The sequence below is a fragment of the Crocuta crocuta genome, unplaced genomic scaffold (assembly GCF_008692635.1).
Source record: "Crocuta crocuta isolate KB4526 unplaced genomic scaffold, BGI_CrCroc_1.0 scaffold811, whole genome shotgun sequence".
NCBI classification, from domain to species: domain Eukaryota; kingdom Metazoa; phylum Chordata; class Mammalia; order Carnivora; family Hyaenidae; genus Crocuta; species Crocuta crocuta.
Window position 1 is genome coordinate 137,620 of NW_027530352.1, and position 26,660 is coordinate 164,279.

At 42.9% G+C, this 26,660-nt stretch overlaps 1 long non-coding RNA gene, 1 other non-coding gene and 1 pseudogene across 2 annotated transcripts; 2 read left to right on the forward strand and 1 right to left on the reverse strand.

The window, feature by feature from the left end:
- Window positions 1-222: 222 nt before the first annotated feature.
- On the forward strand, window positions 223-23,749 carry LOC144232888 (uncharacterized). Its single transcript, XR_013335553.1, has 3 exons — window positions 223-302; window positions 418-537; window positions 23,031-23,749. It is a non-coding gene; the product is annotated as an uncharacterized LOC144232888 (long non-coding RNA).
- On the reverse strand, window positions 435-506 carry TRNAP-CGG (transfer RNA proline (anticodon CGG)). Its single transcript has one exon. It is a non-coding gene; the product is annotated as a tRNA-Pro (tRNA).
- LOC144232882 (peptidyl-prolyl cis-trans isomerase A pseudogene) lies at window positions 13,618-14,155 on the forward strand (annotated as a pseudogene).
- Window positions 23,750-26,660: the final 2,911 nt, after the last annotated feature.

The window sequence follows — 26,660 nt, forward strand, 5'->3', positions numbered from 1 at the left end:
AACACGGTCAATACTTAGTTACTTGCGATATTAAATGCCGTAGAAACAACACCTAGTTTATTCCTTGTCCACCGCTGCGCCCCCAGCATCCAGCACAGGTTGACCTGCAGTATTCACTGAATATTCATTCGCGGAACGAATTAACACGAATGAACAACCGGGGCAACGCAGGAAAAGCGCAGCAGGAGTCTCGCGCCAGCAGCGGACCGGAGCGGGAGCGGCCTTAGCGCCTCTTTGCTCAGCGCACTGGGAGCAGCGATGCGGCGAGTCGTTGGACGCTCATCCCGTTGCCAGGCAACAACGTAAGTAAAACTTTTCGACTGCGCGCGCGCGGAGGGGAGCGGNCGGTGAAAACTCAAGTCTTTTTGGCAAGAGTATTTGGGAAAATACTTTTTTTCCTTGATTCTCCAAATCCAGGTGGCTGAAAAGGAAGCGGGCTCGTCCGGGATTTGAACCCGGGACCTCTCGCACCCGAAGCGAGAATCATACCCCTAGACCAACGAGCCGCCTACGTCCAGGCTTTCTCCATATTTTCAGGTAAGAAGAAATAGAATTCGGTTATCTTCATTCTGTTTACGAATAATTTGTTCCCTGAGATTTAATTCCCCACCAGTCACCTGCATAAATGAAAGAGTTGGAGGAGCTGTTTGCGCGCGTGGTCGCTGGTAGTTTCAGTCGCCATGATGCCACTTGGCGCTAAGGCTGGTCACCTGTAGGAAATTTGGACATTTTATTTTTCCTTTGCTTTCCTTTGCTAAACTACTTTAAGTCGTTTACCTCATTTCCATCTAACTTTGAATTAAGTTAGGTGAGAAAAATTCTTGTTTTGTAGTTTTCCTCTTCTCACTTCTATCCTTTTTGAAAGTTGAAGATTATCGTTACTGAGGGGCCCCTAGGCCACAATGTGTTTTCTGCTACCAGAAATCCCACTCATCCGAGGTAGATTTCTTAACATTAATGTCTCAGGGGCATCGAGACATTAGTATTAAATGCGTTTATTAACTTAACCAAGAACATGGTTGAAGTCAGAGTTTTCACAGTGGCCCACTAGCTAATATATCTAAACCACATTTTATTTTTTTAATTTTTTAACCACATTTTAAATCCATGTAAACATGTATCCGTGGAACTAATACACATTTTCAATTTTATTTTGCTGCACTGAATTTGATACCTTCAGAATTAAAAACAGTTCTCCTCATTAGGTTCATCCTTCCCATTATTCTATAATTATTTATAGAATATGTGTTTGTTTTTATTGTTTACTCAACACGAAATTCTTTTACAAAGACAAGTAGAAATAATGATTTTCTTGAATATGTGAGAAGAGAAATCAATCCTTTGTGAAAGAGAATGGATTTACACTAGCGCTCCGTTTGCATTTTGACTTGGATTTACTGGGTCTTTTAAAATAATTCTGGGGTTGCTAGGCATTCCTCCATCTCCTACTTCCTTAATGTTGGAATAGTGGGATTTTTGTGACAATCCAACTGCTTGCTTTTTATCTTAAAAGTTTAAAAAAATTTCACTGCTTTCTCTAACACCTGTCTACAACTGGTAATAATTTCTAACTGCCCTCAAACTCAAACCGGGAGCCATGGGTGGACTTAGCATTCTTCCATGAAAACACGTTCTCTGCAAGAAATAGCACCTTATTTACAGATGGGTCCCCTGACCCAGGACTGTAGTAAGACTTCAAATCAAAATGTAAATGCTTCATGTGGAAAAGAGTTGTTCAACCTGAACCTAAAAATTTCCCAAAGATGCAGTTCCTTGATACCCAATTGAGATCGCATCCCCTCACCTTGAAATCAACTGAATAGATGAGTTTGTTAATTTTTGAACTCAACACAATGGTCTTGGAGTCACACCCTCCACAGAGCCATCTGCCGTCCAGACCTCAAACTTCTGTTCTCTCTTCATTTCCGTACTGTAGTATACTTTCCTTTTCCTCCACCCAACTTTCCTAAGGATAATGAGTCATTCATTTACTTCTCAGACTCCAAACGAAGGTCATTGTGTAAACATTGCTAAAAGGAGTATCATTTTACACAGTAGGGAACCCACATGTAATTCATACTCTAGTCATTTTATGGAGATGTCTACTGCCCTTATCCAGGCCATGTAAATCGTATGTAATAGGATGTTTAGCTATGTTGGGCAAACATGATTATATTCATAATTAAATTCAAGTTCCTTGGAAAACAGAAAGCACACCATGAAGATACAGGTACAGAAGACAACTTAGGACAATGAATATAAAATTTCCCAACAAAGGAAAACAATGCTTATTCATCAACTTTCTATTTAATAATTACTCAGCGTCCAGCGTCAGATTGATGTTAGCCCCTGGGTTATCAAAGACCAGAGTTTCTGTCCTTAACAAACAGCTCACTCCAACTGGGACATGCTGCCTGTCACTATCTCTGTCACTTTCCTAACTGTTCTCAGCTGAGATTTTCTTCTATGCTCTTCCTGTCTCTCACCAAAAAGAGCTCCTTTTGGACTTTTTCAGGTGGTAACCAGGGACAGCTCTCCTCTGTTTAATGGCAGCACCACCACAACCTTTATAGCTGTCACTCAATTCCATTGTCTTTGGAAATATTACTGAAGCACTAGCCTAGTGTCATTTGTTAGATAGGAAAAGGAAGCAGTGGTGGTACCGAGTAAATAAGAGTCAAAGGGAAATTTTTTCTCTGCACACTTTCAGAGTCAGAAGGATGAGCCACAATCTTCTTGGCTATTTGATCAGTGTAACTATGTTTAAATGACAACTAATATACATTTGGGGGCCTTATGGTCGCCTCTTAACGTAGGCTCATGTTACTAAATTTTTCATCCTTCTTCCCATCTGTTGTATAAGAACCCCTACCACATGGGTTCTATCTGTAGATGAATCTGTGACTCACTTAACCCAATAAAGTTTGCATTAGGACAGTACTCTAGTTTTGACTGGTATTTTTATCTAAAGAATATATTTGAACTCTATTCTAAAATATTTTCAGTGTTTTATTTCTGAGAGAGAGAGAGAGAGGCAGCATGAGCAGGGGCAGGTCAGAGAGATGGGGAGACACAGAATCCTAAGCAGGCCCCAGGCTCCGAGCTGTCAGCATAGAGCCCGACGCGGGGTCCGAACCCACAAACTGTGAGATCATGACTTGAGCCAAAGTCGGATGCCCAACCGACTGAGCCACCCAGGCTCCCCAAGAATATATTTGGACTCTATTCTAAATTTCATAATATACTTTCTGGTATGACAAATGATGTGAGGGGCATTCATCTTAATTTTCTATGGTTTACTTTCACGGAGGGAATTGCTTGACATTTTCTTTAACAAGTCCCCCCAAAACTGGCTTCCTCACAAATGAGACAGAGTGAGGCTGGACTTGGGTCCCCTCACCCCAGCCACAAAACCCAGTGTTCCTTGGCTGCCTTCACGCAAAGGAAAAGCCAAACCTCTGCCATTGAGTAGCGGATCTTGCAGGAATATAGAGGCAGGATGCTCACTGACAGGAGTGTCTTGATTGTGAAGACTGGTAAAGGTGGGACCAAACCAGCGTACCCCAAGATGGACCTCAACGCTAACTTTTCCCCCACATTCCCCCTCATCATAATACTGAAAAAAGCATGCTCAGGGGTGGAGATTTACCACGCTGATGAGATCACTTCCTCTGTGGGATTAGGTGTCATTAGATGTCTGTGCCCCTTTAAAGCTCTCTGCCCCTCCTCAGAGACCCAGCCTCCCTGTACTCCAGTCCCAGCCCCAGCCTGACCCTGCCTGGGTCACCCCTCGGCCGCTTGTCAATATCTATTATGTAGGGGACCCGAGGGCCCAGTTCGGTGCCATGAGGAAGCATTCCCATCAAGGTACTGATGGCCATATTGGGTCCCCCAAAACCAGGTCGTACCCCGAGCACAGGTCATTATCACTCCATCTGCTCTATGCCTTTGAAATCTCTATATTCTGCTATAACTAAGCAGAGTCCTTCAGAGACTTAACGCTTCGGTGCAAGTAGCTGTCTTGAAATTCTGTGTAGCGTGGCCTCCCCACTCGCTGAGTTTCTCACCAACTCCCTCCTCTGGAAAGGCAGTGCAGGCGATGAATGCTGCACTCGTCTCCCTCTCGTGCATGTCCTTAGCTTTACAAGGTTTGGCTTTTTGTTAGGATTGAGAGAGAGGCGTTTGAAATGTCAGCTCCTTGAAAAGACGGTTCATCAACCCACTTAAGTTTCTGATGAAGTTTTTTTAATCAGTGTTTTTCTGAACATTTTTCTATAATTAACGACAGGGCCCAGAAGATGGCTGATCTTGCTGTCAACCCTAACTTCTTCATCTTCATCAGGTTTCCTGTCTTCTGTCTCCCGAGGGCGCCATCTGGTTTGATAACCTCACCCTCTATTTCTGCTTGTCTGGTCCCGTTCTTCCTAAAGGTCACTAACAGGCCAGTTCCAGAGAGAACGACGGGGCCCCGGTCCACCCCCTGGCCTGCACACGCGGACTCCTGAGACCGACGACTCTGTGCTGGCCTCATTTACTCCTGTGGACACATGTCACGACTGTCCTTGGGTTTGTATTTCCTTCTGGGTCAACTGAAATGTCCCTGTGACTCTTGGCCCTCTGGACCGACTCAAAGTCTTGGAGGGGGAGGGCCTCGGATGCGAAGCCCTGGAGAGCCCGGACACCTGGCGCTGCGCACCGCCCAGGTCCCAAGGTCACTCTGGGCGAGGAGCGAGGCTGCCTGTAGGTCCAGGGCCACCAGCTCCCATAGACCCGAGGACAGGAGCACTGTTTCTGTAAAGGTTCTCTCTCCATTTATTTTTTTTCTGTCCTTCCAGGCCTCGTTTGTTGTTGTGTTTTGTAAAGTTATTTTAGTTTCTACCTTTTGATACCTCTGTAACGCTTGCTAAGAAGGGTCTTTGACTTAATGTTCCAGTTCACTAATTTGATCTTTGGGTATACTGCCCACTGTCTTATCTGATAGTCTACTGAGTTTTCAAAAAATTCATTCATTTCTTATCCGTGTCTAGTGTCTCTGACTGTTTCCTCGTCGTAACTGTTTATTCTAGTGTCAGGTTTACATTTTCTTCCTTTCCGACTTTAAGGATGTGACTTGATGACTTCATGACTTTTTATTGTGTTTATTTTAAATCCTTATTCTAAGTCATCCACAAATTCTGTCACCTCTACCCTAGATTTCCTCGTTATTGTCATTTTAAAATAGGTCTTGCACCCTGCAGATAACTCTTGCCACCCTCTGGACCCACGGTCTCCCCTTGTTGGTAATAGGGGCAAACCCTCTCCCTGATTGCGCTGATCCCAATGATACAAGGCGAGAATGGCCACGCCATGTGGCACACCCTTCTGGTTGACCGCATGCGTCATGCTACCTCTCACTTGTCCCCTCCCCACACGGAAGCCATCCACCTCCACCGAGAAGTTGTCCTGTACCATCTGCTGTGACACTGGTTTTTCTAAAACGTGTCCCTGTCTTTGCTGGGATGTACGTGAGGAGATACTGTTCGGGTGGAAAGCAGGGAGTTAATCTCCTCAGAGGTTACTCTGTCTGGCTTTTAAACATAGGGTTCTTTTTTCCATTGGCTACTTTTTCCTGCTTTGTCAGTGATTATTTGGCCATGTGTTTGTGGGTCCATTTTTGGTTTCTCTGTTCTGTTCCATTGATCTATGTGTCTGTTTTTGTGTCAGTACCGTACTGTCTTCATAATTATGTAATAGAGGTTAAAGTCCGGGATTGTGATGCCTCCAGCTTTGGTTTTCTTGTTCTACATTACTTTGGCTATTCTCGGTGCTTTGTGATTGGGATTGCACTGGATGTGTAGATTGCTTTGCATAGTACAGACATTTTAACAATATTTGTTCTTCCAATCCATCACATGAAAAGTTTTTCCATTTCTTTGTGTCTTCTTCAGTGTCTTTCATAAGCTTTCTATAGTTTTCAGTGCACAAATCTTTTACCTCTTTGGTTAGGTTTTTCCTAGGTATTTTATGCCTCTTGGTGTAGTTGTTAATGGGATCGATTCCTTGATATCTTTTTCTGGTGCTTCATTATTGGTGTATAGAAATGCAACCAGTTTCTGTACATTGATTTTTTTTAATAATTTATTTTTGAGACAGAGAGAGAAGAGCAAGAGTGGAGGAAGGGCAGAGAGAGAGGGAGACAGAATCTGAAACAAACTCCAGGCTCCGAGCTGTCAGCACAGAGCCCGACGTAGGGCTCGAACCCACAAACCGTGAGATCATGACCTGAGCCGAAGTTGGACTCTCAACCGACTCAGCCACCCAGGCACCCCTGTACATTGATTTTATATCCTGCGATGTTGCCGAATTCATGGATCAGTTCTAGCAGTTTTGGGTGGGGTATTTCAGGTATTCCATGTAGAGCATCATGTCATTTGTGAAAAGTGAAAGTTTGACTTCTTTGCCAATTCTGATGCCTTTTATTTCATTTTGTTGTCTGATTGCTGAGGCTTGAACTTCTAGCACTATGTTAAACAACAGTGGTGAGAGTGGACATCCCTGTCGTGTTCCTGATCTGGAAAGTCTCAGTTTTTCCCCATTGAGGAATGTATTCACTGTAGGCCTTTCATATATAGCTTTTATGATATTAAGGTATGTTCCTTCTGTTTTGGCTTTCTTGAGGGTTATTATTAAGAAAGGATGCTGGGGGTGCCTGGGAGGCTCAGTTGGTTAAGTGTCCAACTTCAGATCAGGTCCTGATCTTGTGGTTTGTGAGTGTGAGCGCTGTGTTGGGTCCTAGGCTGACAGCTTACAGCCTGGAGCCTGCCTTAGATCCTGTGTCTCGCTCTCTCCCTGCACTTCCCCTGCTCACACTCTGTCTGTCTCTCTCTCTCAAAAATAAACATTAAAAAAAATTTTTTTTAAAAAAAGAAAGGATGCTGTATTTTGTCAAATGCTTTTTCTGCATCTATTGACAAGGTCACATTGTCTTATCCTTTCTTCTATTAACATAGTGTGTCACATTGATTGATTTGGGAATACTGACCCAGCCCTGCAGCCCAGGAATGAATTCCACTTGATCATGGTGAATAATTCTTTTAATGTACTGTTGAATTCGATTTGCCATATCTTCTTGAGAATTTTCCATCCAGGTTCATCAGGGATATTGTCCTGTAACTCTCCTTTTTAGGGGGGTCTCTGTCTGGTTTGGGAATCAAGGTAATGCTGGCTTCATAGAATGAGTCTGGAAGCTTTCCTTCCATTTCTATTTTTTTGGAACCTCTTGAGAAGGATAGGTATTAGCTTTGTTTTAAGTGTCTGGTAGAATTCCCCAGGGAAGCCGTCTGGTCCAGGACTCTTATCTGTTGGGAGATTTTTGATAACTGATTCAATATCTTCACTGGTTATGGGTCTGTTCAAATTTTCTATTTCTTCCTGTTTGAGTCTTGGTAGTGTGTGGGTGTCTAGGAATTTGTCTGTTTCTTCCAGAGTGTCCAGTTTGTTGGCATATGATTTTTCATAGTGTTCTCTAATAATTGTTTGTATATTTGTGGTGTTGGTTGTGATCTCTCCTCTTTCATTCATGTTTTTATCTATTTGGGTCCTCTCTTTTCTTTTTGAGAAGTCTGGGTAAGGGTTTATCAATTTTGTTTATTTAAAAAAAAAACAAACAGCTCTTAGATTCATTCATCTGTTCTACGAATTTTTTGGATTCTATATTGTTTATTTCTGCTCTAATCTTTATTATTTCTCTTTTTCTGCTGGCTTTGGGCCTTCTTTGTTGCTCTGTTTCTAATTCCTTTAGTGTGAGGTTAGGTTCTGTATTTGGGATCTTTCTTGCTTCTTGAGATGGGCCTGGATTACAATGTGTTTTCCTCTTAGGACTGCCTTGGCTGCATCCCACAGGGTTTGGACTGTGTGTTTTCATTTCCATTTGCCTCCATGTATTTTTTAATTTCTTCTTTAATTTCCTCATTAACCCATTCATTCTTAAGTAGGATGTTCCTTAGCCTCCATGTATTTGGGGGCTTTCCAAATTATTTCTTGTGGTCAATTTGAAATTTCAGAGAGTTGTAATCTGGAAATATGCATAGTGTGATTCCAATCTTTTTGTACCTATTGAGGGCTGATTTGTGACCCAAAGACAGTCTCTTCAGCAAATGGTGTTGGGGAAACAGGACAGCAACATGCGGAAGAATGAAACTGGACCACTTTCTTACACCATACATAAAAATAAATTCAAAATGGATGAAAACCCTAAATGTGACAGAAAACCATCAAAATCCTACAGGAGAAAACCTAATCTGCAGCAACTTCTTACTTGACCTGTCACCAAAGGCAAAGGAAATAAAAGCAAAAATGAACTATTGGGACTTCATCAAGATAAAAAAGCCTGTGCACAGCAAAGGAAACAATCAACAGAAATAAAAGGCAACCAATGGAATGGAGAAGATACTTGCAAGTGACGTATCAGATAAATGGTTAGTATCCAAAATCTATAAAGACCTTACCCAACTAACACCCAAAAAGCAAATAATCCAGTGAAGAAATAGGCAGAAGACATTAATAGACACTTTTCAAAAGAAGCCATCCAGATGATCAACAGACACATGAAAAGATGCTCAACATCGCTCATCATCTGGGAAATACAAATCAAAACCACAATGAGGTGCACCTCACACTGGTCAGAGTGGCTAAAATAAACAAGTCAGGAAACAACAGATGTTGGTGAGGATGTGAAGAAAGTGGAGAACTCTTTTGCACTGCTGGTGGTAATGCAAACTGGAAAACAGTATGGAGGTTCCTCAAAAATTTTAAAGTAGAACTACCCTACGGCCCAGCAATAGCACTACTAGGTATTTATCCAAAGGATTCAAAACTGCTGGTTCAAAGGGACACATGCACCCCAATGTTTATAACAGTGCTATCAACAATAGCCAAATTATGGAAAGAGCCCAAATGTCTATCAACTGACAAATGGATAAAGAAGCTGTGGTATGTACATACAAAGGAATACTATTTGGTGATGAAGAAGAATGAAATCTTGCCATTTGCAACAACATGGATGGAACTAGAGGGTATTATCTAAGTGAAATAAGTCAGTCAAAGACAGATAAATGATTTCACTCATATGTGGAATTTGAGAAACTTAGCATAAGACCGTAGGGGAAGGGAAGGAAAAATAAGTTACAAACAGAGAGGGAGGCAAACCATAAGAGACTCTTAACTACAGAGAACAAACTGAAGGTTGCTGGAGAGGGGGTGGGGGGTATGTGCTAAATGGGTGATGGGCATTAAGGAGGGCAGTTGTTGGGATGAACACTGGGTGTTGTATATAAGTGATGAATCACTGGGTTCTACTCCTGAAGCCAAGACGATACTGTATGTCAACTAACTTTAATTTTAATTCATCAGTCAATCAATCAATCAGTCGATCAATCAGAGGGTTCAAGTTCTAGCCAAAGTGATAGCAGGTATCTCGGTTACAACTTTGAAATGTTTTACACCACTGAACATTCTAAGTGTTATTTTGGGATAGATAGTGACTACAACATCATAAAACTCCAAGAAGTGGTTTACTTTCTATCCTTCCTCTCACTCTGCATTTCTTGAATTTTTATATTGGGTATTCTTCAAGAAATACATGCAGTTTCCTCTTGTCTCCAGCCTACTGTGTTATCACACAGCTTCCAAAAGTGGGTGATAAAGGTGAGAGGTAACAATGGAAAAATTCAAATCTCCCAAACGCTTATCTTAAAGAATATTTTTAGGATTTAAATATTTTATAATAATGGGGAAATCTGGGTGGATAAATCAGTTAAGCGTCCACCTCTTGATTTATGCTCAGGTCATGATTTTGAAGTTCCTAAGTTGCCCCACGTTGGGCTCCAGGCTGACAGCACGGAGGCTGCTTGGGATTCTCTCTCTCCCTCTCTCTCTGCGCTTCCCTTGCTCACGTTCTCTCTCTCTCTCTCTCTCTCTCTGTCTCTGCCTCCTCTCTCCCTCTCTCCATCTCAAAACAAACTTTATAAAAAGAATAAATGCTTTGCAATAATGAATTGAGTCTTCCCATTAATGAACTTGGTGTCACAAAGCTGTTCTTTCTCTTAATTACAAGTCCCAGCCTCTTTATTCACACTGATTTCAGCGGTTCCAAGTTTCGTGTGCATTCTGCTCTCTGGCACATAGTTTTACCTTAATTGTCCCTGGGCTGGCAGGAATTCCAGGGACAGGTTTGTCACTGCTAACCCAGTGCTTAGTTTGCCTAGCAGTCAGGCATGCAGAACTCACGCATGTTTTAGGGAAACAACAGATCATCTAGAAGCAAACAAGAGTTTTGGTGTTAGTTGGCCCCTGCAGAGCTTCCTGAGGATAATATGAAGCTGGGTCCTCTGAGGAGGGTGGGGAGACACTGAAGAGAGAAGCAGTCCCCTCCAGGTTGGCAGGTGGCAGTTTGTTAGCAAGAGAATTTACATACTAGGTTTGTCTTCAGTGGCCTGTGGACAAGCAGATCCCTGCACCTGCCTTCCAACTCTTAGAAGTTTATATAGAGGTCCTCACCGGCGTCAGTCACATAGAGTGTCTAGACGGCCTCAACACTACGTCACTATCTCAAAGCTGGGTCCCTGGGGCAGCTTCTGGAAGCAGAAGGCGATCAGAACACATAGTCCAAGGACAGTGAGGAGCTCCCATCGCCAGGGTCCAGCTCAAAGTCAGCCAGTGGTCACATCCTCTCAGTGACCTGCCCAGCATTTTCAAAGCATCCATTCAATTAGAGATGGTAATGGTTTGACTTTTAGCTCGTTGTCAGAATCGGGGTCCAGAGCTCTAATTAGTAAATCATGGAGTGGTCTTTATTCATTTCTGTAAAATTAATGAGCAATTGCAGGCCACCAGACAGTGATCTGTGTGCTCTGGTATATTCCTCCTGTTATCCTTTGTAAGGATCATGATGTCATTATTATCATTCCCATTTTTCAGATCAAGGGTTTTTGAAATCTAGTGTATTTTACTGGCAACTTGGCTGAATTTTACCACTCAGGCTTTTGTAATAGCCTGCTATGGGTTATAATGCACTGAAGAAAAAGTAACATTTTGAAAAAAAAAATTTTTTTAATGTTTACTTATATTTGAGAGAGAGAGAGAGAGAGAGAGAGACAGAGCACAAGTCGGGGAGGGACAGAGAGGGAGACACAGAATCCGAAACAGGATCCAGGCTCTGAGCCGTCAGCACAGAGCCCGATGCTGGACTTGACGCGGGGCTCAAACGCATGAGCCATGAGATCATGACATGAGCTAATGCCAGACACTTAACCGACTGAGCTATCCAGGTGCCCCAAGAAAAAGTAACATTAAAGAGAGGCTGAATTTTTTTTTTTAAGTTTATTTATTTTGAGAGAGAGAGAGCAGGGGACGGGCAAAAAGAGAGAGAAAGAGTCCCAAGCATGTTCTTGTGCTGCCAGCGCAGAGCTAGACACGGGGCTCGAAGTTATGAAACGGGGTTCATGAAACTGTGAGTCACAACCTGAGCCAAAACTAAGAGTTGGGTGCTCAACCAAATGAGCCACCCAGGCACCCCGAGAATTTTGTCATTTTGATAAAAACATATTTACGTGATACATAGCATCTTTAGTCAGCAGCAATAGTCTCCAAGCATGTGAATGCTCGGAACGAATTTCCATAGTCCAGGCATTGAAAGTTTTATTTTCATTGAGGTAAAATACACGTGAAGACACACACAGCCTACTTACATAGCTCAGTGAATCTTTACAAATCATACCTGTTATAAAACCTCTCCCCAGGTGAAGAGTAAAGCATTAACAGACGTAAGCCAGGAGTGTCTCCCATTTCTCCATTCCCCACACTGTCCTAGAGAACCGACTACCCTGACTGAGCAGCACAGGTTCGTTTTTCTGTCCGCTGCCTGATTGCCGTCGTTCTTCCCTTCCCGCCATGCTCCCATCTTTCAGCGGGAAAACGTACAATCAGACCCCCAGCTCTCGTGTTTCCAGCACTGCCACTGTTGTGCCCGAATCGCGAGTCCCCAGAGACCTCCAAGGAGCTGACACCGATGCAAGTACATAAGGGTCTTTATTACAAGCTCGAGCAGGGGCTCACCCGTCAACCGGCGCAGCAGCAGCAGGGTGAAGCCCAGAACAATAGCGAGCAGGATTTTTATGGGGTCAGGGACAGGGTGTTACAGTCACACGTTGTACGTATAGCATCATCACATAAGCACCAATCATAATTGTACAGCGCCCATGGTTACAGTTTTGACCATTCAGTATCTGTGAGGATCCGTTACTTTTGGCGGGACCCAATCATGACCTTTGAGAATCCTTTGAAAATGACCAATTATGAGGTGAGCTCGGAGGGCCCAGGTGGGGTTCAGGCAAGTGGTGAGTGATTGGCTAGTTTTACAGAGTAACTACCTGCAGTCCCCAGCCCTGACTCAGACCACAGGAATGTTACACATTTCTTTTGATTGGCTGATCCGAGGGGGGTCCGAGGGTGGCTTCCGCCAAAGCTTTTCCTGGAACTGGGGCTACGTGCAGCCCGAGGTTGTTCTTAATGGAGGACTTAATTTCAGGCTCTTCACCACCAAAATAAATTTAGAGATTTAGATTATTTGATTCGAAAACAGTAAACTAGTGGAAGGGGAGATGGGCAGGATTCTGTGAGGACTCCCATGATTCTTTTCTCTCTGGTGTGCAGACCTGGTAGAATCCTCTCTCCTAGAATATGGGCGAGACCTCTGGATATGGTGTAATTTCACTACTGTGGGGAAGGAAAAATTCTTCCTCTACCCTTCAAGGTCTTCCAGCTGTTTTAAGAGTTAAGTTGACGTGAGACAGATTAATAGGAGAAAACAATAGAAGTTATTACATGTGCCTGGAGTGCAAATAATGAAATTGAGACCTAAAGAAATGACCAAGGCAGGCAGTGTTTATACTTTTTAGACAAAGAGATGGTACATTTTTGAGTAATTGACAGGATAAAGAAAACAGATGTTTGGGAACTTTAGTTAGTAAGGAATTGTAAGTGGAATTTGGGCTGAGATGGTAGATTAGTAAAAACATAACAAGTCTGTTTATGCAAATTTCTCTGCTCTTAAATTTTCCATCTCTGGTGACAAGAATTTTTTACTTCTTAGTACAGGGTGGGTATCTTTCATATGAAAGATTTATTTCCTGCATTTGGGGAAAGAGCAGAAGGTCTGAGGTCTATGCACTGTGTTTCCCTAATAATAGCTTTAATTAAAAATAGGGGCGCCTGGGTGGCTTAGTCGGTTGAGCGTCCGACTTTCGCTTGGGTCATGATCTCGCGGTTCGTGGGTTCGAGCCCCGCGTCGGGCTCTGTGCTGACTGCCAGCTCAGAGCCTGGAGCCTGTTTCAGTCTGTGACTCCCTCTCTCTCTGACCCTCCCCTGCTCACGCTGTCTCTCTCTCTCTCCTAGAAATAAATAAAAAACATAAAAAAAAAATAATCAGTATGCCATTGTGGTACATTTAGGGACAACCTGACCTTGGCCCCTACACTACCGTGATTGGGTTACTTTCTATGACACAGTTGAAGGGATTTCTTTCAGATGTAATTAAGCTCCCTAGTCAATCAGCCTTGAGTTAATAACAAAAAAAGAGAGATGAAGCCTTCCAGATGCCTCCATCTTGGAGCCATCTGTGTGGCCCCGCCCGTAGTCAACCCCCCTGTGTTCGTCAACATCACCCTGGACAGAAGTCCTTGGGCCCAGTCTCCTTCGAGCTGTTTGCAGACAGAGTTCCAAAGACAGCAGAAAACTTCTGCGTTCTGAGCACTGGAGAGAATGGATTTGGTTATAAAGTTTCGTGCTGTCACAGGATTAATTCGGGATTAATGTGCCAAGGCAGTGACTTCACACGCTCTAATGGCACTGGCAGCAGGTCCACCTCTGGGGAGAAATTTAATGACGAGAACTTCATCCTGAAGCACAGGGGTCCTGGCATCTCGTCAGTGGTGCCCTGGACCCAGCACGAACGGTTCCCGGTTTTTCGTCTGCATCGCCCGCACTGCTGTGATGGTGAGCAGGGGGTCTTTGGCAAGACAAGGAGGGCGTGAGTATCGCGGAAGCCGGGGCGCACTTGGGGTCCAGGAACGGCAAGACCAGCAGGAAGATCACCGTTGCTGACCGGGGACAAATCTAATCATTTGACTCGTGTGGTAGCTTACCTACCAGGCCGTTCCTTCTTCTTCTTCTTCTTCTTTTTTAACGTTTTATTTATTTTTGAGAGAGAGACAGCGTGAGTAGGGGAGGATCAGAGAGAGAGGGAGAAACAGAATCCGAGGCAGGCTCCAGGCTCTGAGCTGTCAGCACAGAGCCCGACACGGGGCTCGAACCCACAAACTGTGAGATCATGACCTGAGCCAAAGTCGGACTTAACCAACTGAGCCACCCAGACGCCCCCAGACTCTTCCTTCTATAGCTCAGGGGAGCATTCCTTCACCTCCATCTGCTTGAAACATCCTACAATCTTCATGTTCGGGCTGCAGTTCTACGGGTCCCGTATCTTCCTTACTCCTCTCCAAGTCTAGTGGGATTGCAGAGCTACATTTATGATTATGAAATAAAAACTAAACAACAACAAAAAAGAGAGTGACAGATTATCCTGGATGAGTCTGACCTAATCAGGTGAGCCTTTTGGAAGAGAGTCCAAAAGAGACCTATTCAGAGTAGGAGAGGCTCCCCTGCCAGCTTTGAAGAAGCAAAGAGCTATGATGTGAACTGCTTATGAAGGGGGTCACATGGCACGGGGTGTCCTCTAGGAACTGAGGGTACGGGTTCTAAAACAACAAGGAACTGAGATTTGCCAGCCAGCAGTGAGCTGGGAAGACCTCAGACGAGACTGCAACCTTGGCTGACATTGTGTATTGTGTCTAGTGAGACACTAATCAGAAGAGGCAGCTAAGCCTCGTTCTTGACCCTCTGAAACTATGAGATAATACGTTTGTGTTACTTTAAGTCCTTAAATATGTTCGTTTGTTATGCAGCAATAGAATACTAATATACCAGAGTATGTGGATGTGGTGTTTTCTTGACTGAAAGTCATTCAAGTTGGTATTTCACTTCCCCTTCTGGAAAAAGAATCATCACCGTGTTGGGGGGGAGGGGGGTAGGCTTAGAAATCTCCCGAGTTTATACCAATGGGTTAACAAGGCATAGAGAAATAAAAAGCTGTAGGATGCTTACACCCAAGTTTGGATAAACAATTGGCACCCTGAGAAAGGATGGTGCGTTGGCACCCGAAGAATAGAGAGGTGCTGAAACCCCAAAATAGAGAGGGGTGAAAAAGGCCCAAAATAGGAACGGGCACAAAGGCTCCCAGTACAGAGGTATATGAGGTAAGCAAGATTAGGCACGCAGGGCAGAAGGGCCCCCCAATTTAGTCCTATAGCAGAGGACATGCTTTCACAGGAGAATAGGGCCAGGTTAGGCAAAACAAGTAAATTGGACAATAGATCATTGCACTGCACGCAAAGCAGCCCAGTAATAAGAGAAAAGGTGCCTTGTTAACCCTGAGGTTATTTCCTCTCTCTGTCTTCTCCCGTAGGCTAACTAAGATAAACAGACGCGGTGCCTCCTATCTGCCCTTAACAACCATCTGCCCATCTGCCCGGCACCTGGATTTTGTTTTATATTGACCCAAACCCCAAACACTATGTATCTTCAACCCCCCCCTTCCCTCATGCCCAGAAGTTGATGTTCACAGTTTCTTTGTCTCTTTGTGCATGCCCGTCACCTTATTGTCGGAGGCCGCGCCAGCTCCGACAGGTCCAGGGGTCCCTGAAGGATGGACAGTGTCGGCGAGAGAGAATGAGAGAGCCCCGAGATTCTTTCNAATAGGCTCTTTATCTCAGGGCCAGGTTCAATTGTAACTCTTGTGTTCTTAACCCCCTTTATTATGCAAGTCTTGGGTCTGTGAGGCCCATAGGAAGAGCCTTTTGACAATGATCCACAGAGCTTTCATCTAAAATCTCTCTTGCAAAGGCAGGAATATGCTTTTCCTTATGAGGTCTCTGTATTCAGAATATGGGTGTGATATGGAATATTGTGAGGCCTGGTCAATACCAGCAGGCTTATATCCAACATGAGCCAGTAGTAGCAGAAGGAGATACCAGTTTTCATTTCTCATGGCAGGAGCTGCAAACACTGCCATTTCCTTGCTGTGACTGCCATCCAGAGAGGCTGGTACGGCTCCTGGCACCTTATGATCTTAATAAATACGAAGCAAGTACCCTTATTTGGGGTCTTGTCTTTTCCCATACATTAGTCATCTCTCTCTCCTATTTTAATCCTGCATCCCGCTCTCTTGATAAGACAGGAGACAACTTTAGACCCAGAGTCTACGACAACCGTGCACTGTGACGCTCGTGGTATGTCCAGTATGAACAGAACAGTAGTTTGTTAAATGGCTCAGTCAATTGAGCCAGGTGTGAAATATTAGTTGTTAAGCTGTCATGAATACTTAAATATTTGTTCTTGGCAATCTGGTCAAAGTGGCCCATAGCTCTCATTCAGAAATTTCTCTCACTTTCCAAAATCCTTCTTTCAGTTTGGTGTCCAACGCTATTCCCTTCTGTTCATGCTTTCATATTACTTGCATTTCTTTACATTTGCTCTAATGAGCATCATGGATAAGAATCATTCTTCCCACTTACTTGCTACACCTTGTTTGATAATTGGATGTTCACTCATTTATACATTTATTCAATAATTATGATCTTTCACTTTATTTGTTCAATGAAATAAGATGGGATGAAAATAAATAAGAGGGGTGCCTGGGTGGCTCAGTTGGCAGGTCACAATCTCACTCAATTGTGAGATCAAGTCCTGTGTTGGGCTCTACAGTGACAGTGTGGAACCTGTTTAGGATTCTCTCTTTCTCCTTCCCTCTCTCTCTGCCCCTCCTCTGCTCACTCTTTCTCAACATTATTTAATTTTGCAACTTTTTTAAAAAAAGAAAATGAGTAGACAAGAAATAAGACCCTACACTGTGTTCTTTTCAAATATCTGAGTCTCTTGTTAACTATCAAGTTTTCACTCCTGTCTTTTAATTTCTTTCAAATTATTTTCTCAAGAAAGCAGGACATTTGTGTAATAGAAGTTTTCACATCTCAGTTTTTCCCACTTCCATACAGTCCATGAATATACTGTTATTCCCCCATATTTATTGTAAATTCACAACTACCTTTATAGCCTTCATTAAATTTAGTATAATGTTTCACTATTGGGCAGGTGCAGACACGAAGGGTCAGATTTTCCATTAGGGCCTGATGGTAGAGATGATTCAAATATGGTGAACATGACTATGGTAGTCCAAAATCCTATATGGAGAAATGAAAATCTTGGAATAGACTTGAGAGTAAGATAAGTTTTAGGGCAAAGCCATGTGTATTTCAGAAAACATTTAATCTGTGTTTCAGAAACAGTCCCAAGATAGTTTGTGGTCCAAGCTGGAGATAGGTATATGGAACTGGATCTGAAGGGTGTAGGATCAAGCTGAGAAGAGTGTAAAGATGGATAAACTCAAATATATTGAGATGGACTCACTCAGCAGAGCTTGTGAATTTAATATTTTAGCTTAAGTGGCTAGGAATGTTTCAAACAGTTTGAAAGCTTGGGTAACTGAATGATGAATCCAAACGTGGCCCACACTAAATATAGCTGAAATACTAAGAAGTTCTTAGTCTACCGTAGAGGAAGTTAACCCAAGATTTGGGATTATTGGAATTCCAAAGTATTTATAATGGAAGATATGCTCATCCAAACCAGAAGGGTTCCAGAGAATATGCCTTTCGCCAGAGCTGTGACAAATAAATTCATGAGTAGAGCCCAGCATCCCAGAAGAGCTTTGTTAGAGTTCCCTACAAATGAAAAACATCAGGAGTTACTGTCATTGAACTGAAATGCCTAAACACAGCGGGAATAATTTGAATGCAGAATAACAGGTGTGGACATTAATCAAATAGTCTGACTTACAGAGATCTTTGGCATTGACTAGTTGATTATGGTTCTGTAGAACTGATGTATACAAGAGGTCTACTAAAGTCTTTCTTGATCTGAAAAAAGAGAAAAATTCCAGGCCTTGTGAGTATAAATCTGAGTTGAATCCCTTGGACATCATGAATGGTCATGGATCCTTAATCATTCCCAGACTTGAGCCAGTTCAGTCACTCATGGCACCTTGAATGATGAGGAAGACAGATCCCCAGGAAGAAAGCCTACTATACTGCCAGAAACATACACTGATAATTTTCCCACCAGCCATCCCGAAAGGGCCCTTCAGTCATTTACTATGGGGACTGTGTAGTGGATAAGGGATATAATTATGTTTTCAGAGGTTGATGGTCATTTGCTCTGAACTGACAATAATTCCTGGAGCCCCAAAGTCTCACTGTGGATCACCAGTTCGAGTAGGAATTTACTAAGGTTACATGATCAATACAGTTTTGTTTCAGGTGCATGGTTTCTTCTAAGAAATCCACTATCATTTAAGAATCATTGCTTTCCTGTGGGTACTCTATCATTTAACTCTGGCCATTTTCAAGACATTTCCTTCATTTTAATTTTTACCAAAATATCTACAAATATGTATTTGGCATCTTATTAATTCCTTATGTAAATTAATGTAGAACCATATTATTTTCTGGCTCTTTGATGTCATACCAGTATGAGGATGGCACTTTGTGGCAGCATCAGGGCACTAACAAATGTGTCTCACAGCAAGTTACAAATTGTTTTCAAATTAAATTTTAATTCATTTTTTAAAAATACGTATCCAAAGATTTAATGGCTCAGAATATATAGAACGATGTAAAAGGAACTTCCATTTACTTATTTCGCTTACCTCATTTCTCCAAAAGCAGGTAACCCTCTTTTAAGTATCTTCTGCACTCTTGCAAAAGATGTAGATAAAATTGAGGAAAAATATTACAGTCCATTTTTTAATACTATTGCTCTTGAATTACTATCTCTTACTAATTACAAACACACTTTGGATGTTATTCCATGACAATACATTTTGAACTCACCCATTCTTTCACAAGCTCAACAAAAATCCCTTTGTATGGCTGGATCCTCTGGGATATTTTCACATAGCCAGCAAAATAGCCATTTTTGCTAGATATTTAGCAATGTTTTTTTAAAAATTGCTACAGTTCTCTCGTGCAAGCAACATTTATCTGCTTGATCTTCCTAGAAGTGAAACTTATAAGTCAAAGAGTAAATACATCAGCATTTTGACAGAATTTGCCGGATTCTTCTCCTTCCTACAGGAAACGTGGTAGTCAAAGAGGCATCTTATAAGCAGGAAAAGTGGAATTGGCTAACCCCTCCCGGGGGTGGCCAGATAGACCTGAGAAGAAGGCTAGGTCCCCAGATGTTATTATGATCTCCTTCCTGTGTGAGCTCAGGGCTACTAGATTCCAGCTTTGTCGTATAATATCATACTTTAATTTGATTAAGCTACTCTTCATTTTTTTTTTTTTTTTTTGCGCTCAGCTATAACAGGTCTTATTTCAAACCTGCTACCCAAGGGATCAGTGAAAAAAATGGACATTTTTCAGGTTTTATGGATATGGCAACATCAACCCTGATGTCCATCTCTGTGAATCAGCACACATGGGCTCACAAATGGATAACTGAGGGTTAAGATTTCTAGAATATTTAATGTTATGGAATAACTCTAAAATATAAAAAAATACAATCTCTCCAATTAAAGAGGAGAAAACAAACCATCGAAGGACACTGTGAGCGGCTCTTCTCTCAGGGGGTTCTGGTAGAGGACCCTGGATTTCTGAAGGTAGAGGACATGCTTGCGGGGCTTGTGGAGAAGAAANACTGAGACGTTGGTCATAAAAAACAGACAGACGAGAGTAAACAAGAAGGCATTTCTTAGAACATCTACCTCCTGTGCACATGAAGACGACCAGAGAAAATTGAGTAACTCTTCTGTGGTGGCTGTGAATTCTGGCTAAACACCACTGTAATAAGGAAGGAGGAAGAGAGATGACTGATAATTTTCCAGAAGTGAGAGAAGATGGACCCCACGGATACAGAAAGCACAACATATTTTTAGCACATTAAATGGAAACTGATTGCACAGACACATTGTAGTGCAATTCATGGCACATAAGAGTAAAAAGAGTTTTTAAAATTTTTTAAATGTTTTATTTATTTCTGAGAGAGAGAGAGAGAGAGAGAGACAGTGTGAGCAGGGGAGGGTCAGAGAGAGAGGGAGACACAGAATCCGAAGCAGGCTCCAGGCTCTGAGCTGTTAGCACAGAGCCCGATGTGGGGCTTGAACCCATGAACCGTGAGACCATGACCTGAGCTGAAGTCGGACGTTTAACCAATGGAGCCACCCAGGCAACCCTAGAGTAAAAAGATTTTTTAAAGCCAGAAAAAAAGATTTCTGAGGAAACAATGTGTAGATTGACACAGATTTCTCAAAAGTCTGAAGTGAGAAGATATATTTTGAAACTGTTGTGGGAAAAAAATGCTGTCAACCAAGAGGGTTATACAAAGTAAATGTGTCTTTAAAATATAAGGATAAAATAAATATAATATGAGATGTAGTAAAACAGGGCAATATTGCCACTAAGAAAGCTTTATTAAGGAATCTTCAAATTCATACTTGAGGAATTAAAATAAAACCTAAAAGAGTTACACAGTAAGTAAAAAAAGAAAANAACCCTAGAGTAAAAATATTTTTTAAAGCCAGAAAAAAAGATTTCTAGGAAACAATGTGTAGATTGACACAGATTTCTCAAAAGTCTGAAGTGAGAAGATATATTTTGAAACTGTTGTGGGAAAAAAATGCTGTCAACCAAGAGGGTTATACAAAGTAAATGTGTCTTTAAAATATAAGGATAAAATAAATATAATATGAGATGTAGTAAAACAGGGCAATATTGCCACTAAGAAAGCTTTATTAAGGAATCTTCAAATTCATACTTGAGGAATTAAAATAAAACCTAAGAGAGTTACACAGTAAGTAAAAAAAGAAAAGAAATTGGTAAATAGATAAACATAAGTAAATATTGCCGGTATAAGATGAAGGTTGATGCTGGCAAATAATGTCTCTTTTTTTGACTGGAAAGATAGGAATTAAAATACTGGATAGGAATATCTTAACAGACGGAAGCAATTAGACTTAAAGGGTTTTAAAATGTCATAATGCTTAGAGAACCTTATGAAGTACATTAACTTTAGGCTCTGTAAGGTCAACCATGCATGGTGACATTTCAGTAATAAGCACACAAGAAAACTGAAAAAAATGTATACCACATAGATGAGTAGAGAAAAAAACCAGTAGAATAACAGGGGAAATGAAAGAAAAAAAAGACAAAGAAGAAGAAATAATAAACACAAATATGGGAAAAATACAGATCAAAGAGATGTGTGATTTATACAAGCCAAGTATATGAGTACTTACCATAACAACATGTTAATGCCCAACCAGCCTTCCCCAGGAACCACTGGATCACTAGAAACAAGCTCATAGGCTAAAGAAACCTGACCTGTTAGTCAAGAGGTAGAGGAAGGGAATTCCAGAGGACTTCAGCTCAGGTCATGATGTCGTGGTCCGTGAGTTCAAGCCCTGTATTGGGCTCTGTGCTGACAGTTTGGAGCCTGGAGCCTGCTTCAGATCCTGTGTCACCCTCACTCTGCACTTCCCCCACTCATTCTCTCTCTCTCTCAAAATAAACATTAAAAAAATAAAGAAGGTGTGCAAAACATTGTGGGGCCATAAGGTCTCAAAAATATTTTAAAGGTATAGTTAAAACTGTATTTTCTGAAAAATATAGTTAGGTTAAAAATAAATTTCAAAAGATAAACATAACATTTCCCTGCTTTATTTTCATTTATTACATGTGCATCGATTCCAAAACAACAGGCACGAAATTTTGCTTGTTTGAAACTCTATTAAAATTGCACTGTAACTTACGTAACTTTCTTCCCGCTTGTCTGTACTGTGGTTGGACACATTATAATCATTATAATTCATTATAATCAGTGCTGTCAAATGTTCTGCTGTATGAATGTATCACTATATCTTTATTCATTCTCTTACCAACTTAAATTTATTTCTAGTTCTTTTTGGTTGTTATTCTTTTGTGCTAAAAGCAACTCTATTAAGGGGCATGTGTCTCAGCGTTACCTGGCAGGTCTGTTAAAACACAAATCATTGGGATATGCTCCTAAGAGTTCCTGGCTCAGCGGGCCTGGGAGGGGACGCAGAATTTTCATTTCTAACTGGTTCCCAGGTGATGCTCATGTCTCTGAACCCAGCGTCAGGACCACACTTTAAAAACTAATACTCTAAAGTATATGTAATAGAGTAGTTAGGTATTTGGTAATAGTGAGGTATGGAAGTGGTCCTTTAACAGCTGAGTCCGAGGCCATGAGTTATCAAACTCACTAATTAATAATGCAAAATTATTTCCACAGATGTTCCGATCAACACACCATCAGCCCTAAATCCCCAGTGTCCCAAATGCTCACCAACACTTGGTATTCTGTCCCTTTAAATTTGATAAAAATATTATTTTTATTGTGGCTTTAATTTACATTGCCAGTTATGTACACACCCCAAGACTGAGTGTGTCCTCATCTTTACATATTCCATTTAGTTTTTTTTACTCTTCTGTGGAATGGCTCTTCTTTTTCCCCTTTTTTTCCTTTTGTCTTTTTCCTATTTATTTTAGCAGGTCTTCATGCATATTCTGAGTGCTGATTTGGAATAGTTCATTGTTGATACGGTTTCCAGTCTGTAGCTCATGGTTTTACTTACTTAGGGGCTTTTAGATGAACATGAATTATGAGAGATCTGGAGGGGGGTCCTGCTGGCTGCCTGCAGGGAGTTATTGAAGCCCTCTGCCTCAGCATCCAACTTATTTCTCCTATTTTCATGAAGGTCAAATAATTTCTATAAGTACTCTAGGGGTATAAGTCATTACTGTGTGCGTCTCCTCACATGCCCTGAGCGGAAATCGTAGCAATTTGTGTTTTCTTCACAGAGTTCCTCACGTCCACATCTTCTCTATGCCGACAGGGGCGCCCTGCGAACGGCAGACATCGTCCTTGAGAAGATACTCGGACACTCAGGTGCACCCCACTTTGGAGGGAGCCCAAATGTGACACTAAAGGACTCTAAGAACTGAAATAAAAACAATGTGAGCGAGGGAAGCCTGTGTCTCAGCAGCGCCCGGCAGGACGGCCTTGAAATTGGGTCTTCAGTGAGACACAGAGCAGCAGGTTCTCCCCGGGGGGCGGCCTTCCGGAATGGATGGAAAACCCCGTTCCTCTGCGCCCCCTCCTCTCCCCTCCTGCCACGAACCCCCACCTCACTCAGCTGACAGTAACCCAGCTAACGCCGGGGCCCAGCCAGCACCTGCCAGTCCCGGGCCTTCCTTCACAGCCAAGGCCAGCGCAGGACTAGGTAAGGCGTCCGCGGGGCTAGGGTGGGGGGTGAAGGTCACATCAGCTTCGCTCCCCTGATCGAATGGACAAGCGAGAGAGGAGCCATCTCTGTAAGTGGCGCGAGGGACCCGGAACGACTCTGAGGGGGCTCTGCTCGTCCCACTCGGACCTGGGTCTGGGCCATGACCGCAGGACCTGACCTTCGGGAACCAATGACACCGTTTGGTGACAAACTTGCAGAAGAAATGACCACACTCGGAAGGGTAGAAATGCTCAGTGGGCTGTGTGGACTGACGCCCAGCACGCAGCCAGCACCCAGATCNCAGTGCCCAGCCTGCAGGCCTCTCACCCTTCACTGCACGCTCACTGTAATTGCATCAGGACGGCTCCCGGCTCCGCAAATTACAGGGCACCAGGGAGAGGGGAGAAGTGGGCCCCAGGGACCCACGTGGTGCCCAGGAGCCCTTGACTCCTGGCAAAGCCACACCTGTGACATTGACCTCGTGACGTGAGCGCCTGAGCCAGGCGCACGGGGCCTCGGGACGTATAACAGGGCCAGGCTGGCGCCGCTGCCAGGACACCCCTCCCGGAGCAGGGCTGCGCGCGGACGACACAGTGGGTACGCCTGGCAGCCACGGGGGAGCCGCCCTTGGCTTTGGGCGCAGGCCGTCTGGGGCCGGCCGGGCAGGCATGAGAGGAGAGTCGGGCTGCTCTGCTGGGTCCCTTGTGCGGGAGAAGGTGCCGGGACCCAGGGAGAGGACAGCTGACCGTCGCCCAGCGCTTCTCTGGGCCGCGCCAGGCAGGTGCGCGCGGGGACTCCAGGCCGGTGCCCTTTCCTAACAGGCGACGAGGTGGAAGCGGGGGTGGGGGTGGGGGGGCCGGTGTCGGATGGTTGCCCAGGTCGCTCACCTCAGGTGTGCAGACGAGCTGGAGTCTTCTCTCCGCGCGTGGGTGTCCCTCCCCGGCAGAGGGGGTCCGTGCACGTTACTTCTGTGTCCTTCTGTCTTTTCGGCACTGGGCACCCTTGCCTGCTTTATTAAGATTTAGAATTCTAAGTGTTATTATATGTATTCTGCATTTTTCTTTTAAACTAACGCAGTAGCTTCAAAACTTAGCACAGTACCCTCTTACAGAGAATTGCTGAGACACTGAAGAAAAAGGACAGAGGGAAAGAGAACATGATAATACTAGTTGTCTTTTAAAAAATTGTTCTTTAATAGTTTCTAGGCATGATGCTCATTCCGTCCTCACAACAGACCAGCCCAGTACAAAGCATCACTCCTTTTTACAGCTGAGTGTAGCGGGGTCCTAGGGAGGTCAAGTCACATGTAGACGGAGATTGGAGGAATCAGAGTTTGAAGTTCAGAGTGGCTGATTGCAAAGCTAGTGCATGTGACTCTCCGCACTACTGTGCCTCCAGGACCCACGAGACCGGGTGAGCATCTGGGTGACTCATGCCCTGCCGCCCGAGACAGCGGGCAGATAAGCCAGCGTGGGGAGTAGAAATGGACCCGCCGGCCTGGGAAGAAATCAGGGGAGCAACGGGTAGGGGGGGTGACCACAAAGATTGAGGGAAAGGAGAGCAGTGCTTGGAAACAAAATCAAGTCACTAACATGAATCAAGAGATACCTTATGAACATGTTCCAGATTCTGACCCAATTATTCAACACATCCAAGGTGTCATATCATTAACTTACTATAGTGTTAGTGTTGTTCTTGCCGTGAGTTACTGATTACTGAGCAATGAGTCAAGTACCATATAAGAGAAAGGAAACCCGGGCTCCCCAAATCATAGAGCTAGACACAGCCACACTGCGATGCACACCCAGGACTTTAAATGCAGCCCCCAGAGGCTTCATTGATCATTCCCCTCCTCCCCCACCCCCCGCTGACCCTGGCAGAGCACTTGGTTCTCAGGCTTATAATGGAAATAAATCTTGAAAACACAGATACATTAAAATCCTAAATCTTATGGTTGCAATAATGAAGGAAATATTAGTTTCGTTTCCTATTGCCCTTTGTTCTTTGATCTCAACTCAGGTAGATTCCTACATTTTCTTTTCAATATTAAGCAATCAAATGATGGTAGGCAGTTGCTGTGTTTGTGAGATATTTTTCTATACCCGGAGGGTATTGCTAAAATTAATTTGTAAAAGAGTTCTATTTAGTTTATTTAAAGGCAGGTGCTTAAAAAAATTGGGCATTATAAGACTCGGAAAGGTAGAAACTAACCCAAAGTTCATGTGATCTGGTAAAATATTTGATATAAAAGCTAGTTTAGGGGCACCTGGGTGGCTCAGTCAGTTAAGCGCCCGACTCTTGATTTCAGCTCAGATCACGATCTCAGGGTCTCGAGATTTAGCTCTGAGTCAGGCTCCATGTGGAATGCAGAGTCTGGTTGGGATTCTCTCTCCCTCTGCCCCTCTCCCCTGCTCGCTCGCTCTCTCTATCGTACGAAATGAAAATAAAAAACTACTATGAAAAAAACTAGTTTAAAGTTGATGGCTTCATTAAAACAGACATGTCTTTAGAATTGTTGACATTAAATATAAAAATTTTATTCTGAGTTTCCTAGCCAAGTAGGTTCACATTAGGAGGCCTGTGAACAACAGAATGTGATAGCTTAGGATGATGACTGACTTTGTCTACTGTTTAATAAGAGTTTTGTGGGTAATCTACACATAACTTTTAAAAGCAAGTAAATGAAATAAATGTAAGCGAGATAAATGTTTATAAATAATCCTCTCAGTAATATTTGTGTCCACTTGGTTTTTCGAAATCTTTTTAGTAACCTAAAACTTTAAAGTTTTGCTGAGGTAGGTTAAATGGTGAATTAAGTGAAATCCATCAGAAATCTAGATCATTTCCAGATAAGATAAAATATTAAAACAGTAATTACTAAATATAGCTTTATCTACTTTGGGCTTCTTTTACAGAGAAACTAAAAGATATTTAGATATGTTAACTTAAAATGTTTAATATTTAATTTAATTAAAAAAGGTATGCTTCTAGAAATTTTGAAATGTATTCACAGTTTTACAAACCTAAAGAATGCTGGTATAAGGGCATTAGTCCTGTCATGAAGGCTCCATCGTTAGGACCTCATCTAAACCTAATCACCTCCCAAGGCCCCCCCCCCCCCCCCAACACACACACCGGGGGGTCCCAACCTGTGGGGAGAAGCCAGGGGGAGGAGCCGCACTTGGCTGCAGGTGGGCAGTTGGGG